The sequence below is a fragment of the Citrus sinensis genome, chromosome 7, assembly GCF_022201045.2.
Source record: "Citrus sinensis cultivar Valencia sweet orange chromosome 7, DVS_A1.0, whole genome shotgun sequence".
Lineage (NCBI taxonomy): Eukaryota > Viridiplantae > Streptophyta > Magnoliopsida > Sapindales > Rutaceae > Citrus > Citrus sinensis.
In genome coordinates this window covers 16,155,766-16,173,440 of record NC_068562.1, presented here as the reverse complement: position 1 = coordinate 16,173,440, position 17,675 = coordinate 16,155,766, and the positions used below count along the sequence as shown (strand labels likewise).

At 34.2% G+C, this 17,675-nt stretch overlaps 1 long non-coding RNA gene and 1 other non-coding gene across 2 annotated transcripts; both read left to right on the top strand.

Annotated features, from left to right (window-relative positions):
- The first annotated feature begins 8,831 nt into the window (after window positions 1–8,831).
- Window positions 8,832–8,935, top strand: LOC127898982 (small nucleolar RNA R71). Its single transcript, XR_008050750.1, has one exon. It is a non-coding gene; the product is annotated as a small nucleolar RNA R71 (small nucleolar RNA).
- Window positions 8,936–11,964: 3,029 nt separating this feature from the next.
- On the top strand, window positions 11,965–14,460 carry LOC127898920 (uncharacterized). The gene is made up of 3 exons (XR_008050628.1): window positions 11,965–12,132; window positions 13,462–13,510; window positions 14,269–14,460. It is a non-coding gene; the product is annotated as an uncharacterized LOC127898920 (long non-coding RNA).
- The last annotated feature ends 3,215 nt before the right edge of the window (window positions 14,461–17,675 follow it).

Genomic DNA, 17,675 nt, shown 5'->3' with positions numbered 1-17,675 from the left:
CAAATTTATACCTGAACTGGCTACGCGAGGTCGTTTTGCGAAAATCTGCGATCTAAGTGCTCCCCCTGGATTAGAATTGGCAAGCATCGTTAAAAGATTGAAAAAGAAGGATATGAAACCTTATGAAAATGCGATGGGAAATACATAGAAGTAGCATTCATCCTAGCAAAAACCGCTTCCAGAGTCTGTTTTTAGCAGGGATATAGTGCTTTCTGGGGTATAACCCAAAACCTGGATCCGCTTTACGATGTATTAGTAGAACCCTAAAGATACGACGCCTTGCTCCTTGAGTATCATGGGATGGAATACCCCGACCTCCCAAAGGCTCTCGAGAAAGCAATTTCAACCTTCGGGGTAGTTAAGTAAAATTCCTACGTCCCACATCGGTTTGAATCCCCACCTCCCATTTTTTTTAATTGCGAGAGCCTTTCTTCTTGAGTTTTCAATAACATAACCTAAAATAACATCTATTATCATTTTAACATTGCTTCAAGTAATATCAAAGCATTTCTCTGAGCCAAGCAAAGCTTTCTTGTCTGCCAAACCACCCTTCATCCATAAACACCTCCTTTACCATCTATTAAATATACCAATTCCATCAACATGGAAAATAGAAAAATAAAAAAAAATTCAAAAATTTTGAAAACCTTAGCTGTCGTCGACCAACTTTAATGTCATTGTCCATAATCACCTCTATTATTATTCCTTCTAGTATTTGTTGTTCTCCACCACCATTGAATCAACAAGATCTCCCCCCCCCCCTCAAACCATGTCCCAGCCATCAAACCTTCCTTTTCACCACCATATTCATGAAAACCATTATCAGCATGATGGGTTTACTGCTGCTTGTTTCGCTGCAAACTGTCACAATAAACCCTATCATCCAATCTTTCTTTCCAACCAAGGCCCATTCCCATCCACTACTCTATTTGCTGAAAACTATAATTAAGACTTCAATCATTGATCCAATTCTAATTTTCAACTAATTTGTCTCAACCCAAGACAAACATTGCCACCAATAAGCTCATCAAAATCTGATTCTTAGGCTATATTATGAGTGTTGAAGGCATCAAGATAGACGAAGAGAAAGTGAGAGTCATGCGACAATGGCCAACACCTACAACTATTAGCAAAGTACGAAGTTTTCATGGGCTTTTTATATTCTATAGGGAAATTATCCACCGACCACCTATTTTTTTTACACTTCTTTAAAAATACACAATTCTTAATTTTTTTTTGTTGAACTCCACTCGAAGTTGTATTATTTTGCACATATCAAGTTCCGTCTTTAAACTGTTAAGAGAACTAACGTAATATTGTATAAATGACTTTTTTACCCCAAAATGTAAAAGAACAATTATCCACCAACCACCTTTTTTCGTATTTTTTAAAAAATATACAGTTCTTAATTTTTTTTTACTAAACTCCACTTGAAGTTATATTTTTTTGCACCTATCCACTTCTAACTTCAAACAATGTCGTTATAAAAATGACAATTTTACCCTTATGATGTCAGCAAAGTTCTAACAGTGTTATAACGAGAATGGACCAGTGAAAAAAATATTAACTTCAGGTAGAGTGCGGCAAAAAAACAATTTGTGTTTTTTTAAAAAAACTAGAAAAAACAGGTGGTTGGTGGATAATTACCTTATTCTATAAGTGTTAAGGACTTTAGTACTATCACTACTTCTCCCATTGATTATCTAAAGGAAAGATAGCTTGTTTGGACGGACAATTACAGTAAAGCTTTGAAATGTTGGAAAAAAAGGCTAACTATTACATTAGTCTATGCACTCCTTAATTTTTATAAGTTAGAAGTTGAGTATGATGCTTCTAAGATTGAAATTAGAGTTATCCTACCTCAAAAAGGAAACCTTTAGCATTTTTTAACAAGAAGTTTTATGAAGCCAGATAGAAATGGTGTACTTAGAGTAGGAGTTATATTTTATTGTTCGAACTTTACAACAATAAAATATCTATTTAATTTAGAAGGAATTTGTCATGACTTAACCCAGATCTGGAAGATATTGTCACCTTTGTGCCTTAACAATGCACACATGGTTTTGTTTATAGGGCTCCTATATACCCCAAAACACATTTCGTCAATTAAGATGTGAACCACCCCTTATAAATCCAACATCTCTCTCATACTTTTTCAATGTAGGATTTGCCTAAGGTGTTACATATACCCTACTTTAGGGACTCAGCGGACAATATCTTACTAAATTTAGGTTGGTTTATGACAAAATTTATTCTAAATAGTGGTCATGAAAATCTCAAATTCCTTAACGATTCTTCAAAGTCAAAGAAAATGCATGCTCAATGTATTGATTGCATCCAAAGGTTTATCTTTTCTCTTAAACATAAGTCAAGGCAGTTAAACAATATGGCTAATACTTTAAGTCATCGTGTAGTTTTCTTTATCTTGGTGAGTAATGAAATTATTGTCTTTGAATACTTAAAGGATTTATGTGCGGACGATAAAGATTTTTTGATTTTTTTTCAAACGATGAAAATGCGTTTCTAGAGTCACTACACTCCATATTCAGCCATCTTCAACACAAAAAGTTGGCGACAGTTAGTTTCTACAACAAAAAATCAGTAAAACTTAACCAAGATTCCACAATTGTCGACTATTCCCTCCCCCCACCAGAACGAAACATTGTCCTCAATATTTTAAAGGAAAAAAGTAGAGTTTAGAAGACATCACCTAGGTGGTGCAACACAGAAGAAAATATTTACAGGCAGAGAGTTAAATCTAATTTGTACTTCTTACTGCTGCTACTGTTACCATCATTATTTAGACGCTCCAACACAAAGGTCCAGGAGTTTGGCTCCGGTCTATAAGCTTGTAATAGATCAAGTAGCTCATTAGCAGTGTGAGCACAAATAAAAAGTTTTTTCGCATTGGAAGGAATGAAATATTTTTTTATTGCATGGTTAAGAAATGCGATAAAGTCATCATAAAAGTTATTGACATTTAACAAACCGATGGGTTTCTGGTGGATGTGCAGATGAGCTCAAGATGCTAGTGTGATAAGTGCCTCTAGTGTTGCAAGATCACTTGAAAGGAAAATAAAAGCATCAGCATGATTAAGCATTTCAGTTATTCTTTCTTACATACCTGAGACGACTAACTCTTCTCCAGTCGATGAGTCAGACAAACTACCGAAAGGTTTTAAGGCTCTTGGGATGATGCCTAATACTTGACTTCCTCTGACAAAAGCAGCTTCGGAGACCAATTTTGATAACCCTCGGTTACCTCCTCCATACACCAAGTGTAATTTTCTCTCTGCTATGCTTCGACTAAGATCTATGGCTGCCTCAACGAACTCTTTATGTTTGCCATAGTTAAATCCAGAAAGCACACAAATGTTCTTGAATTGTCTATTTGGAGTAGCTGCCATTGGAATACTTCTCAAAAATAATTTGTGAGTGCTTGACAAAAAATCATATTTAAGAATCTTGGTGACAGTGGATCACAGCTGTGTATGAGGTAACATGTCAGTGTCAAATAACGTGTAAAGCACATGGCTCGAGAGTCAAAAAGGAAATAGTAAAAAGGAAAAAGCAAACAGTAATAAAATTATTAAAGACAATAATGCAAACAATAAAACAACAGTGAAATAAAATAACAGTGAAGTAAAAGGATATTTACAGGTAGTTGCAGCTGTGGCTCACATCTTCCTCTGGTTTTACGTCCAAAAACGGTTTGAACGCCCTCTATGGGTCGAGGATAGGCTTTCCATCCAGTTTTCTTATAAACTGGCAAACATAGTAGTTTATAGTCAGATTCCTGAGACTATATCGTGCATGCTCTTTCTGGAATAATGGCCATAACTAGAGAATCGCTCCTTACACACATCCATTAGGATGCATTTCAAGAGACAAAAGGATATCATTCAATGACTCTTTATTCAAGCCATCCTTAATGAATTGAATCTTATCTTCCCTGTTATGAAACATCATTCCTAAAGAACATGGTTTTTTATCGCAACTCATTCTGGTACACTTATGACAAGCAACAGAAATTCTTCGAGCTCGTCATTTTCTTGTATAATTTCTTTTACCACAACTAGGCATGTGTGCTATAAATTTTGGAGGTAATTCACCTGCTAGTCGTACTTTAGCTTCGATTAACCAGCGGATATCAGCAGGTATGTTATTCCTCATGAGTAATCGCATGCATTCGGACCGAACTTTATAGATTGTAAGGAGGCCATTCTGAGGAAGTGAACGGAATCGATTGTGAAGCTTTGTTAGAATCTCGTTTCTGTCCATACCTTCGCCTTAGAATATCAGTTATTATGGGAAACTGAAGTAACCGACTTGATTGTCACGGAGTACCGTTATCCGCCACTTCACCGGGGTAACAAACTAAAGCACACAAACAGAAAAACAAATTAAAACTTTAAATCGTCATTTTATTGAATTTACCTCAAGCTCCAACTGGATGTCGTAAACACTTCTCTCAATGTCTCTGAGTTGGCTTTCTAAACCCTCAACATAGGATACTAACTCTAGTGGTTGCAAAGCCCAAATACGATGTGTTTTACAAAATCGAATCTGCCTTTTGAGATGAGATTTTACACGTTGAAGTGGTTTAAGAATGTTCAAGAGGAACAGTTTAAGTATGGTACTCATGATTAATAATGATAAGAGAAAACTTAATAGTTAAACAAACACACTTATGCAAAAATAATTTCAATTAGCAAAAGAATAATATAAAGAAAGAAAGAAAAAAATTCAAATCACCGAAAAGGAGAAAAAAATCAATTCAAATCTGGTGAGTCACTCAAATTTATTTATGTGTCTTCTCCATGTGGTTGGTACTCTAGATATGGCTTTAAACTTTGACCATTAACTTTAAATGTAACATCATTCTTTGGGTCCTTAATTTCAATTGCCCCATGTGGAAAAGCAGTATGTACAATAAAGAGGTCAGACCATCGAGAGCGTAACCTACTTGGGAATAGGTGCAAGCGAGAATTGAATAAAAGCACTTTCTGACTTGGAGTGAAAGATTTTCTCATAATTTGCTTGTCGTGGAAGACTTTCAATCGTTGCTTGTAAATCTTGGCATTTTCATATGCATCATTATGAATTTCTTTAAGTTCTGCCAGTTGTAATCTTCTTTCTGAGCTGGCTTGCTGCATGTCAAAGTTGAATTTCTTGATGGCCCAATATGCACGATGCTCGAGTTCCACAAGTAGGTGGCAAACTTTTTCATACACTAGCATGTAGGGTGACATCCCAATTGGGGTCTTGAAAGCCGTTCTATATGCCCATAATGCATCATTAAGTCTTAATGATCAATCTTTTCTATCTGGCCTCACCGTCTTTTCTAATATGTGCTTTATTTCTCAATTGGAAATCTCAACTTGGCCACTGGTTTGCAGATGATATGGGGTCACCACTTTGTGAGTGATTGAATACTTTGTCAAAAGAGCTTTGAATGCTTTGTTAGAAAAGTGGGCACCACTATCACTGATTATTGTTCAAGGGAATCCAAAGCGCGAAACAATGTTGCTTTTCAAAAATCTTATCACCACCTTGTGATCATTGGTTCTACATGGAATTGCTTTTACCCATTTCGATACGTAGTCAACAGCAACAAATATGTATTGATGGCCAAAAGAAGGAGAAAGGGTCCCATGAAGTCAATACCCCATACGTCAAAAATCTTAACCACTAAAATTAAATTTAATGGCATCATGTTCCTTCGTGTAATGCTCCCCATTCGTTGACACCTATCACATGAAGAACAAAAAGTGTAAGCGTCTCGAAATATAGTTGGCCAATAGAAACCATATTATAAAACTTTAATTGTTGTTTTCTTAGCACTGAAATGGCCCCCACAAGCTTGTTCATGGCAGAATGAAAGAATATTCTTAATTTCATTTTCTAGGACACATCTTCTAACAATTTGGTCTGCACAATATTTGAACAAATACGGGTCATCCCGAAAGAAATTCTTTATTTTTGCAAAAAATTTGGCCTTGTCTTGCTTGGTCCAATGCTCTGGATATTGACCTGTAACAAGATAATTCACGATGTCAGCATACCAAGGTAATACTTCCACACTCATTAATTGTTCATCTGGAAATAACTCATTCAATATTAATGGCTCTGTAATTGTGTCAAAATGGAGACAAGAGAGATGGTCCGCCACAACATTTTCTATGCCTTTCTTATCTTTGAATTCCAAGTCAAATTTCTGCAAAAGTAACACCCAAAGAATTAGTCTAGCTTTTGCTTATTTCTTTGTGAGAAGATATTTAAGAGCAACATGATCTGTAAATACAATTATTTTACAACCAATGAGATAAGATCGGAATTTCTCTAATACAAACACTACTGCCAGCATTTCTTTTTCAGTAGTTGAATAGTTCAACTGTGCATCATTCAATGTCATACTAGCATAGTAAATAACATGGGGAATTCGATCAACCTTTTGTCCTAATACTGCTCCTACTGCATAATCAGATGCATCACACATGAGTTCAAATGGTAAGCTCCAATTTGGGGGCTGAATGATGGGTGATGATGTTAACAACTGCTTTAATTTTTCAAATGCCACAAGACATGAATCATTAAAGACAAAAGGTATATCCTTAGCAAGTAGATTGCATAAGGGTCTAGAAACTTTGCTAAAATATTTAATGAAACGTCTATAGAAACCAACATACCCAAGGAAAGATCTTACTTCCCTGACTGTTTTGGGTGAAGGAATATTAGAAATGAGATCCACTTTGGCTTTGTCAACCTCAATACCTTTGCTCGAAATGATGTGACCGAAAACAATACTTTGTTTTACCATAAAATGGCACGTCTCCTAATTTAAGACTAAATTCTTCTCGATACATCTCAACAGAGAATTTTTTTCTCCAAAAAATGCATATTCCAGAGTGTTGGGCAATGGTTTGAGCTCGAGTTTCGGTGGTGATTCTGATGATGGGATGAGTTTCTTTTCTGATGGTGCTAGTTGTTCAACTCTTGACTTCCATTTATTAGTGTCAATGGATGGTGCAGAGTCAAGCAGGGCGTTGACCTCATCAACTGATCTGTTAATATCAAAATTAAAAGCAAAGTGAGTTAAGCATGTCTGTAAAGGGTCATCACTAAGGTTTGAAAGAAAAGTATCATCAACTAATGTTTCTATTAAATCCACATCAACAATTCCACCATCTGCATTATTGGGTTGTTTGGCAATGTTGAAAATGTTCATCTCCATAGTCATGTTGCCAAATGACAACTACATATTTCCAGTCCTGCATTGAATGTGAGCATCGGCAGTTGCCAGGAAAGGTCGGCCTAGGATAATGAGGATGTGCTTCCTTGAATCCTGTATTGGTTGAGTGTCAATTACAATGAAATCAACAGGAAAATAAAACTTGTCTACCTCGATAAGCACGTCCTCCACAACACCACGAGGTATTTTCGTGGACCGATCTGCAAGTTGTAACACCACTTGAGTTGGGTGTAATTCTCCCAATCCAAGTTTCACAAATACTGAATAAGGTAACAGATTTACACTAGCTCCTAAATCCAACAAATCATTCTCAATTGTGTGGTTCCCTATACTACATGAGATAGTGGGGGAGCCTGAGCCTTTACATTTTAGAGGAATTTTGTGTTGGAGGATAGAACTAACATTTTCTGTTAAAAATGTCTTCTTTTAAACATGAATATTTCTCTTTTTAGTACAAAAGTCTTTAAGAAACTTGGCATAAGATGGAACTTGCTTTATAGCATCAAGTAAAGGGATGTTAACACTTACCTGTTTGAAGATTTCAAGAATCTCACCTGTGGATTTTTCCTTCTTTCCCTTAGCTAACCTCTGAGGAAATGAAGCTTTAGGAACATATTCTCGTGGGTTGGTTTCTTTTTTTTTCCTCCGATGGTGAGTCCTCAACATTCACAGGTATAATTTGATTTTCTTTTGTCACCGGCATCTCCACTTTGTTGTCGATTTCTTTTTCTTTTCACAAGGTCATGACTGCTTGGACCTCTCCATACTGCTGTGGTGAACTGGTACTTGCTTCATGCACTCCTTTAGGATTAGGCACTGGTTGACTTGGAAATTTGCCTTTCTCAATAGTCATTGCCAATGTCTGAACTGAAGAAGCAAGTTGTCCCACCATCTTCTCGAGGCTTGAAACTGATTGGGCTTGTGAGTTGAAGCCTGCTCTCAACTCATTTCGTAGTCCATCAATGGTGCGGTTTTGTTGCTCAATCATAGAGTGAGTAAGATTCTTGAGATTCTGGAATGAAACCTCCCATAGTTTGGGTTGAGAGTAGTTTTGGTTCTGATTATATGGTCTAAATGGTGGCTGAGAGGCGTGAGGAACTTGAGGAATTTGTTGCATTGGTGGAGCTGGAGCTGTTGGTCCATTCTGTTGGAATCCTTGAGACCATGAAAAATTGAGGTGGTCTCTCCATCCAAGGTTATATGTGTTGGAGTATGGGTTGTAATTTGATGGTTTTCTCATTACACCATTGGCATTGGCTTGATCTGAGTATGAGTCATGGTCATGTGGCTCTGTTGATTTAGCAGTCGATAACGATGCTATTTGTCGAGAGAGACCTTCAATTATGGCTTTGACTTCTTTAATTTCTAAACTCGACTCGCCAATGTGAACCCCATTTACTCCCTTATATTCCTGAGTGATCGACTCCGTTGTTGGGAATTATTCGCTTGTCGCTGGAAGAATTCCCGGATCTCTGATGCACTTTTTGACATTAGCTCTCCTCCACTTGTTGCCATTAGTCATTCTTGCACATTCGGCAATAATCCCTCCAAAAAGTATTGACATTGGTGTCATTTCTCGTACCCATGATGTGGACACTTCAAGAGTAAGCCATTGAATCGCTCCCATGTTTTGAAAAACTGCTCATCTTTTCTCTGTGTAAACTCTGCAATTTCCTTGCGAATAGCATTGGTTTTATGCACTGGAAAATATTTATTCAAAAATTTAGTTACCATTTGTTCCCATGATGTAATGCTATTAGCAGGCAATGTATTAAGCCATGAACGAGCTCTATCCTTTAAAGCAATGGAAATATCTAAGTTTAACATCATCATCTGAAAAATTCTCATATTTAAATATTTGACAAATAGCATGAAAATCATTCAAATGATTATATGGGTCCTTATTTTCTAGGCCATAAAATGTGGGGAGACAATTTAGCACACTGGGTTTTAGTTCAAAACTCCTAGCAGCTACATTTGAGTATCTTATGCATGATGTGCTCAAATTAGCTAAGGGACTGAAATAATCCTTAAATGACTTCTCTGGTGGTGCTTGTTGCAAATCCATTTCAAATTTACTTTTAACGTGCTTGTGTGTGCGAAATATTTTTTCTAGTTCAAGATCTATAGGTTCAAGATTAAGAAATAATGACATTCGACCATGCATGCAAAGAACACAAAATAAATGGGAACAAAACGAATAAAAATAAAGAAAAAAGAGAAATTACAATACTAACATTTTCACGCTATTACAACCTTTCTATATAAAAAAAAACACACTACGAAAAATACGTGAAATAAATTAACTAAAATAAATTAATAAGATAAAGAAAAAATTATAAAGAAAAATAAATTGAAAATTAAATTACAGAATTTTAAAGAAGAGAAAAAGAAAAGAAATTTTTACCTCTAAATGCAGATTCACTTTTTCTTTTTCTTTTTAAATAAGAAAAAGAAATTACAAGAAAACGATTAAAAGAAATTATTAACAAAAATTAATTCTACAAATTAAAATAACTCACCTCCCCGGTAACGGCGCCAAAAACTTGTGCAAATTTTATTGAACTCGCAAGCGCACGAATCTATTGTAGAATAGATCAATAGTGACGAATGTCGATCCCACGAGGAGGTGGATTTTAATTGTGTGTAGAATTAATTTTGTATGAGGTGGTTGGATTTGTGGTGGAAGTGATTTAAATTATCCTAAAATTTGAATTAAAATGGCGAGAAGAAATTAAAGAGAAAACTATTATGATTGAAGCGCTTGGGTATCTGGATCCGTATCAACATGCACCATGGGCTATATAGTACTTATTAATGCCAATTAAATCATGAGGGGGGAATCCACACCTCATGAATCACACTCTAATCAATATGGTGCTAAGGGCTTATCGTGCCAAATAATAATAACCCTATACTAGGGACCCGGTGAAACCAGGGGGGTATCTAGACAAGAATATTATTATTTGTCGATGAGAAGTCAAAACATCCACAAAAACTAGAGGGGAATAGAAAATAAATTTACCAAATAAAGCCCATGACACATGTTGAGACTTCACCTTCAACCCAAGCTTGAAAGAAAATTGGCCACTGATAATTGAACCAGGGGCAAAATGAGAATTTATTAAAATACATAGAAAATATAAGATAGAGAAGGAATTACAGAAAATAGAGTCAAAAAATAGATTCAGAGATGCAAAATTAGGGGGGAGAGGCCCCCTTTTTATAGATACATTGAGTAAATCATGGTTATCGGATTAAAAATAGTTTGGACGCTCAGGATTGCGCCACGTCATCAGTCAACAGTAGACGGTTTGACCATGCAGTTTGAATAGTGACACGGTTTGAATAGTAACGAGGTTTAAACAGTACGCGGTTTAGTTGAAAATAATCTCATGTAGTGCATGTACCGTACGTGTGTTTTTTAGTCCACTAATATGTTGCCACATCACCATCAACAGTACATAAGAATTTTAGTCTAATAGGATCATGACACCTCATCAGTCAATGCCACATCATCGATCCGTCTATGTGAACAGTGTCGTGAACAGTAACGTAGACAGTACCGTACATGTGAACAGTGCCATTTTTCCTTTTATGCTCCTCCTAAGGTTTTCGACCGTCCTGAGTTCAAAAGTGATGTCTGTTTTGCCGTCTGATCTCTCGTTTATTGTGAAATGACTATAATACCCCTAAAATACATAAAATAATTAAAAAAAAACACACGTAATTAAATCACAAGAAGATTAAATACATAAAGTAAGGATGTTAGTAAAACTTAAAGTGTAAAATGACGATTTTCTCCTTTAGAAATGATTAGTATTAAAAATTGTTTGATTATCAAGCGATCATATGTTATTTTATGCTTATGTTATAATTTATATTTGTGTTTATGTAATATATTATGAATTATTAATTATGTGTATTTTTATGTGTTTATTAGGAAAAATATTAATTTCACGTACTTCGAGGCTCCAAACAGATAAACAGAGGTCAAATTTGGATTCCGGAGGTCTGAAAACCTTAAGATCAATCAAGATCGGCTTAAAATTGGGCTTGTGTAAAAAAAGTTGACTTTTCCTATTGATCGAGCACTGATTGGATGATAAAATGAGCTTACAATAGATATGAGTGCATGGGATAGCTAGCAATTTTGACTAAATCTCAACCGTTCATGATTCAATAGTCATGATTGTGCCACACGGCAATGATTGGTGAAGCAAGTTGTAGGATCCGAATATTTGTATTTGGGTTGACCCGATTTACCCATTAACCGGCCAAATCTCAATCGTTCTTTGGGTAAATCGGACGAGTCAAACGATGCCATGTGTGATGTTGACTTTTGAAGTTTGACCAGCCATTGGATCTTGATCTAAAGGTTGTGAGGAGCACATGCATGAAGCTTATGATGGACCGCAAAGCACTGGATTCACTACTAGAAAAATAAGCTACTATGACAGAATTTTTGTGATAGATATTCAAAAATTAGTCATTTATCACAAAAATATTATAGATTCGTGATAGAATTTTTATATATCATAAAGGCATGATAAATTTGTGATAGTTTATTTATCTATCACATACACATGATAGCATATTAATATTTAATGAAACGATGAGTTTTGAATGGGTTAATTTAGACATAGAACGACACCGTATCTTGAAAAAAAAATCGTAAGCGGTAGACTCTCCTTTGACTTCAAATGGCAAACCCTAATTTCCAAATCATACACAAAAATAAATTCACACTGCCGACAAAAAATTTGGTCCTCTGCTGCGCTGCTTGCCGACAACAAATTTCTACTCTTCGTCTTCGTCCTTACTCTTCAATCTACTGCTGCTACTACTTGCCGATGAACAACACGCTCAAGTTCAGCTAGGTATTTACTTCCTCTTTTTCTTATATTATATTGTTTTGATTTGATTTGATTTTTCTGTGATCTAAATGTCGTTCTTGCTGATATTGGTGATGAACAGACCTTGTCACAATTTTGATCGATCTGATTACTATTCATATAAGTGATTATTCTGCTATTATATAACCTGCATTGGGTTACTCAATATGCAAGCCTTTACGTTTTATCTTCAGAATATGCAAAGGTTCCTTGGTTTGATTCAGTTCTTGCTGATATTGGTGATGAACAGTCCTTGTCACAATCTTTATCTACCTTCTCTAGCCACTTGAAACAAATAGGTGTAAGGATATTCACCTTTCAGAAGCAGTTAATCAAGTTTGTTTGGAACAAATGCCCCTTTTTCAACGCTATTCTTTCTTGTTTTTGTATTATGTCAACAATCTTTATAAACTACTTTGATTCTTTGCAGATAATTTTGTTTTCTTATAAATTATTAAGACATTTAACAAGAAAAGACACAAGCTCTTGTTGGGATGTACTTAATACAATTTGCAACTTGTGTTAGTGATGAATCTCATGAACTCCTAAGCTTAGTTACTATATTGCCAGTCCTGAATCACTTATGATAATGCTGGTTTTATTTATTTATTTAGTTATTTTTGGGATATTACTAGTTTGTATTATAATACATTCATAGTACTGTTGTAGTTTTATGATTCCAATTTAAGTTGATTGAAGCCAAATTACTCCTTTGGCAGTAACTACTTCTTCGAGAATGCTTGTATGGAGTTCGATAAAGTTAAATTAAAGCCAACTTACAAGATCCTTTGGGGGTACCGGGTTACATAATTATAACTTCTATCTATCTGATGTCTGAAGTGTTAATGAGTTTATTAATTTGGTTTTTTCAAGCCTTAGTGATTACAGTTGTAACTATAAGTTGGCTTCTCGTATAAATTACTTCTTGTAGATATTATATGAATTGCTAAGAACTTACTTATGCAAGCTCTAGGTACGTAGATATTTGTTACTTTTCTCCAGATAAATGCCAACTGAAACAACTATTAAATGCCTAGATTGAACATTAAATGTTACTTAAACAATTGAAAATTTTTATTCTCTTGTAAATTTCGCTTTAGAAGTATTGTATATTCCCTCTTTGAACTAATAATACTAGTTGGTAGTCGTGCTCTGAACTTTTGGAAACTAATATTTTTCCCTTAGGAACTAGTGATAGCCGGCTTTCTTTGATGGTATCAAAATGATTTATTTTTTGTTTATTTATTTATTTATTCTTTTGTTTGGGGCAGCAGCTTCATGTAAAATGACTTAAGAGTGTGGCACTGATTGCAGGTTGTTCAAAATGCAACTCTATGGTGCTGCTAGTGTTGAGATTAATGAGGTAATATGCCTTAGAGGTAATGCATGTGTAAAGACTTGGCATCTTTTTTAGCTAATAAAAAGTTTAAATGTTATTTTTTCCTTTTGTAAACAGAAGCAAAATTTTAGTTTTAAGTCTCACATGTTGTGACTTAAGCAACAGACAACCAGTTTTCCTGGTAGGCTAATTACCTTTGGGAATTATATGGTCAAAAGAAAATTCATACATAAAACAAATATGATCAGGTAACAGTCAGTACATGATGAGCTTACATGATGGAATTCTCCTACAATTTCATGATTAACAAAGATGAATCATATGAAAAATTATAATAATGGAGGAAAATAAGATATGTAATTATGGGAATCTGATTTTGCCAATATAGCAAAGGCGACAGATAACTTCTCAAGTTACAATAAACTGGGAGAAATTAGATTTGGGCCAGTGTCCAAGGTAATATTGTGGCATTCTGCTGAAATTAGATCATCTTTTCTTTTTATACTAACTAATAGGCAGATCAATGGTACATAAATAGAAAGGCAAGAAATTGCAGTTAAAAGGCTATCAAAAGGTTCCAGACAAGGAATGGAAGAGTTCAAAAATGAAGTTACATTGATTTTTGTTAGTAATTATAGGTTTTTGTTACACGTGTGAAATTCTTCATTATTCTTGGTTATTGAACTGTGTGATGACACCTTATGAATTTGATTAACTATAAGTGGCCGATATGTTAATTTGCATTTTTTTTGGTACTCATCTTAATGTAATCTGCTTTTCAGGTGATGTTGGTGGCTTTTGGGAATTTACCATCAATGTTTTTTTTTATGGATTAATTATTTTTCTAGGATGGGTTGGTGATTGGATATTTTAGGCGATTAGATATTGTAAATGATTCATGAGATATTATTGTGGATTTGATTCACCATGTATTTTGATGATGCTATTTGTTGGAAGTTTCCAGTGATTGAATATATGATGCCCAAAAAGCTAAAGTGGTAGTGAATTTTGTATGCTGGTATTGTTCGAGATGATAGTGAATCTTGATAAAGTCTAAGTGGTAGTGAAATTTGTATGCTGATATTGTTTGATAAAGTCTTAAGTAGTAGTGAATCTTGATCAGCCTAATAGTGTTTCAGATGATATATAGTGTTGTGATGTTTTTGTATGCTGGTAATGGTCCATATGGTAGTGTTGGGATGTAGATTTGTGATAATTGAATAGATGATGTTTTGACAATGTTATGGTTATTTCAAGTGATGATTTAGTGATGTTTTGATAATGGAAAATGATGTTGAGATAATTTGGATGTATTGATTTTATACATATTTTGATTTTTAAATTTCAATGGAATTTATAAAATAATAAAATAATAATATTAATAATATTATTATTTAAAATATTTAAAATTATTAAAAATGATTTAAAATATTAAAATATTTTGATTTTAAAAAAAATTAAAAATTCTTTTAATAATATTATTATTTTTAAAAAATTCTCATCGTGACACCATATGAGCATCATAAAGCTGCGACACATAATTACGCGCCATAATTTAAAATTGAATTCATAATACCCGCTGTTGAGTGTTAGAAAATGCATATTTATAAAGGAGAAAACCGTCATTTTACATTTCAAGTCTTACTAACAACCCTTATTTTTATGTATTTAACCTTCTTATGATTTAATTACATGTGTTTTATTTTAATTAAGTATTTTATGTATTTTAGGGGCATTATAGTCATTTCACAATAAAGGAGAAATCAGACGGCAAAACGGACATCACTTTTGAACTCAGGACGGTCAAAAACCTTAGGAGGAGCATAAAAGGAAAAATGGCATTATTCACATGTACGATACTATTCACGTGTACGGTACTGTATACGTTACTGTTCACGGCACTGTTCACATAGACGGATGATGACGTGGCATTGACCGATGATGTGGCATTGACTGATGAGGTGTCACGATCCTGTTGGACTAAAATTCTTATGTACTGTTGATGGTGACGTGGCAGCATATCAGTGGACGAAAAATCTCGCGTACGATGCATGCATCACACAGGATTATTTTCAACCAAACCGCGTTACTGTTCATCTGGGTCAAACCGTGTTACTGTTCAAAGTCGGGTCAAACCGTGTTACTGTTCATCCGCGTGGTCAAACCGTGGACTGTTGACTGATGACGTGGCGTAATCCTGAGCGTCCAAACTGTTTTTAATCCGATGGCCATGATTTACTCCATGTATCTATAAAAAGGGGGCCTCTCCCCCCTAATTTGATATCTCTAAATCCATTTTTGGGATCCATTTTATGTAATTCCTTCTCCATCTTGTATTTTCTTCGTATTTTAATAAATTCCTATTTTGCCCCTAGTTCAATTATGAGTGGCTAATTTTCTTTCAAGCTTGGGTTGAAGGTGAAGTCTCAACATGTGTCATGGGCTTAATTTGGTAAATTTATTTTCTCTTCCCCTCTAGTTTTTGTGGATGTTTTGACTTCTCATCGACAAATAATACTAATCTTGTCTAGTACCGCCTTGGTTTCACCGGCCCTCTAGTACAAGGTTATTATTATTTGGCACGATAAGCCCTTAGCACCATGTTGATTAGAATGTGGTTCATGAGGTGTGGATTCCCCCCTCATGATTTAATTGGCATTAATATGGATTATTTAGCCCATGATGCATGTTGATGCGGATCCGAATACCCAAGTACGTCATTTCAATAGAATTATCTTCAATTTATTCTCGCCATTGCAAGTCCAATTTTAGAATTTATTATCGCCATTTCAATTCCAATTTTGTGATAATTTAAATCACTTCCACCACAATTCCAACCACCCATTTACAAAATTAATTCTACATATAATTAAAATCCACCTCCTCGTGGGATCGACACTCGTCACCATTGATCTATACTACAATAGATTCGTGCGCTTGCGAGTACATTAAAATTTGCACAACACCCGCTAAATGTTTTTTCACAATAAAACAAATTTACCACTAAAATATTAAAACGATGTTGCTTTTGTTGTGACACATTTGTGATAGCTATAAGCTGTCACATACACCTGTGATAGATAAATTACTGTCACGGATTTATGAGAGGGGCTATAATGATAGATAGAAACTCTGTCATAAACAGGGTCGGATGACAGATATTCTCTGTCATGGTAGCCTATTTTTCTAGTAGTGATTATGAATTTATTTTTCTATAAATAGAGCCTCATTTCTATGTTTTTAATCATCTCTCTACAACTCTCTTCTTTTCAAATTCTCTCCATCTCCTTGTAATCTTGATTTCCAGGTGTGTTTTTAATATTTTGTATAATTATTTTTATAAATAAAATTAGTTTTATTTCCAATTTTAGTTGTTTTTATTTCTTTTAATTATTTGTAATTCAATTTTACTACTTCTTTTTATTTTAATTATGCTTAACTAAATAATATTAGTTAGGGGAAGGTGAAACTCTTAGGAAATAAATATGATTTAAGCAAATTCTATTTTTAATTTTATAAATTAAATTATTTTCTATTTAATTTTATACATATTTTATATTTTGAAATTTTGATTTATTGTAGACAAACAAATGAATTTGGCACAATAAATTCTTAATATCTTAATATAAGGTATGGTAAAATGGTATTTTGACTTATTGTAGACAAATTAAATTTTGGCACAATAAATACTTAATCCATCATAAAATTAAAGGGAAAATAATAATAATTTATATAATTAATCTTTTGGGCAATAAATCTATTAAAAAAAGGCAAAAAGAATTTATTAAGTTTTATTTACTTCTAAGAGTGGATCCATAACCCTAACTAGTTCAATTTCATAGTTTCATTTAAATTAAGTTGTTTATATTTAAGTTTTAATTTCAATTTTTAGTTATAATAAAGTAAATAAATTAAATCTTTTTCTGTGGATCGACCTCGGACTCACCGATTTATAATACCACAAGACACTCTTATACTTGGGAGTTAAAAATTACTTTTAAGTTGTGTCAATAAATATACATTTTCTAATACTCAACAGCCTACTTTTGAGATAGTAAGTTCTTGAGCTACTTTTAAGAAACCCTATAGAGAGGACTGGATACATCTTCGTAGTGGATAAATCCTTGTAGTATAGCAATGCCTATCATTCACAAACAAATCGGCCAACTGAAGTTGTTAATCGAACATT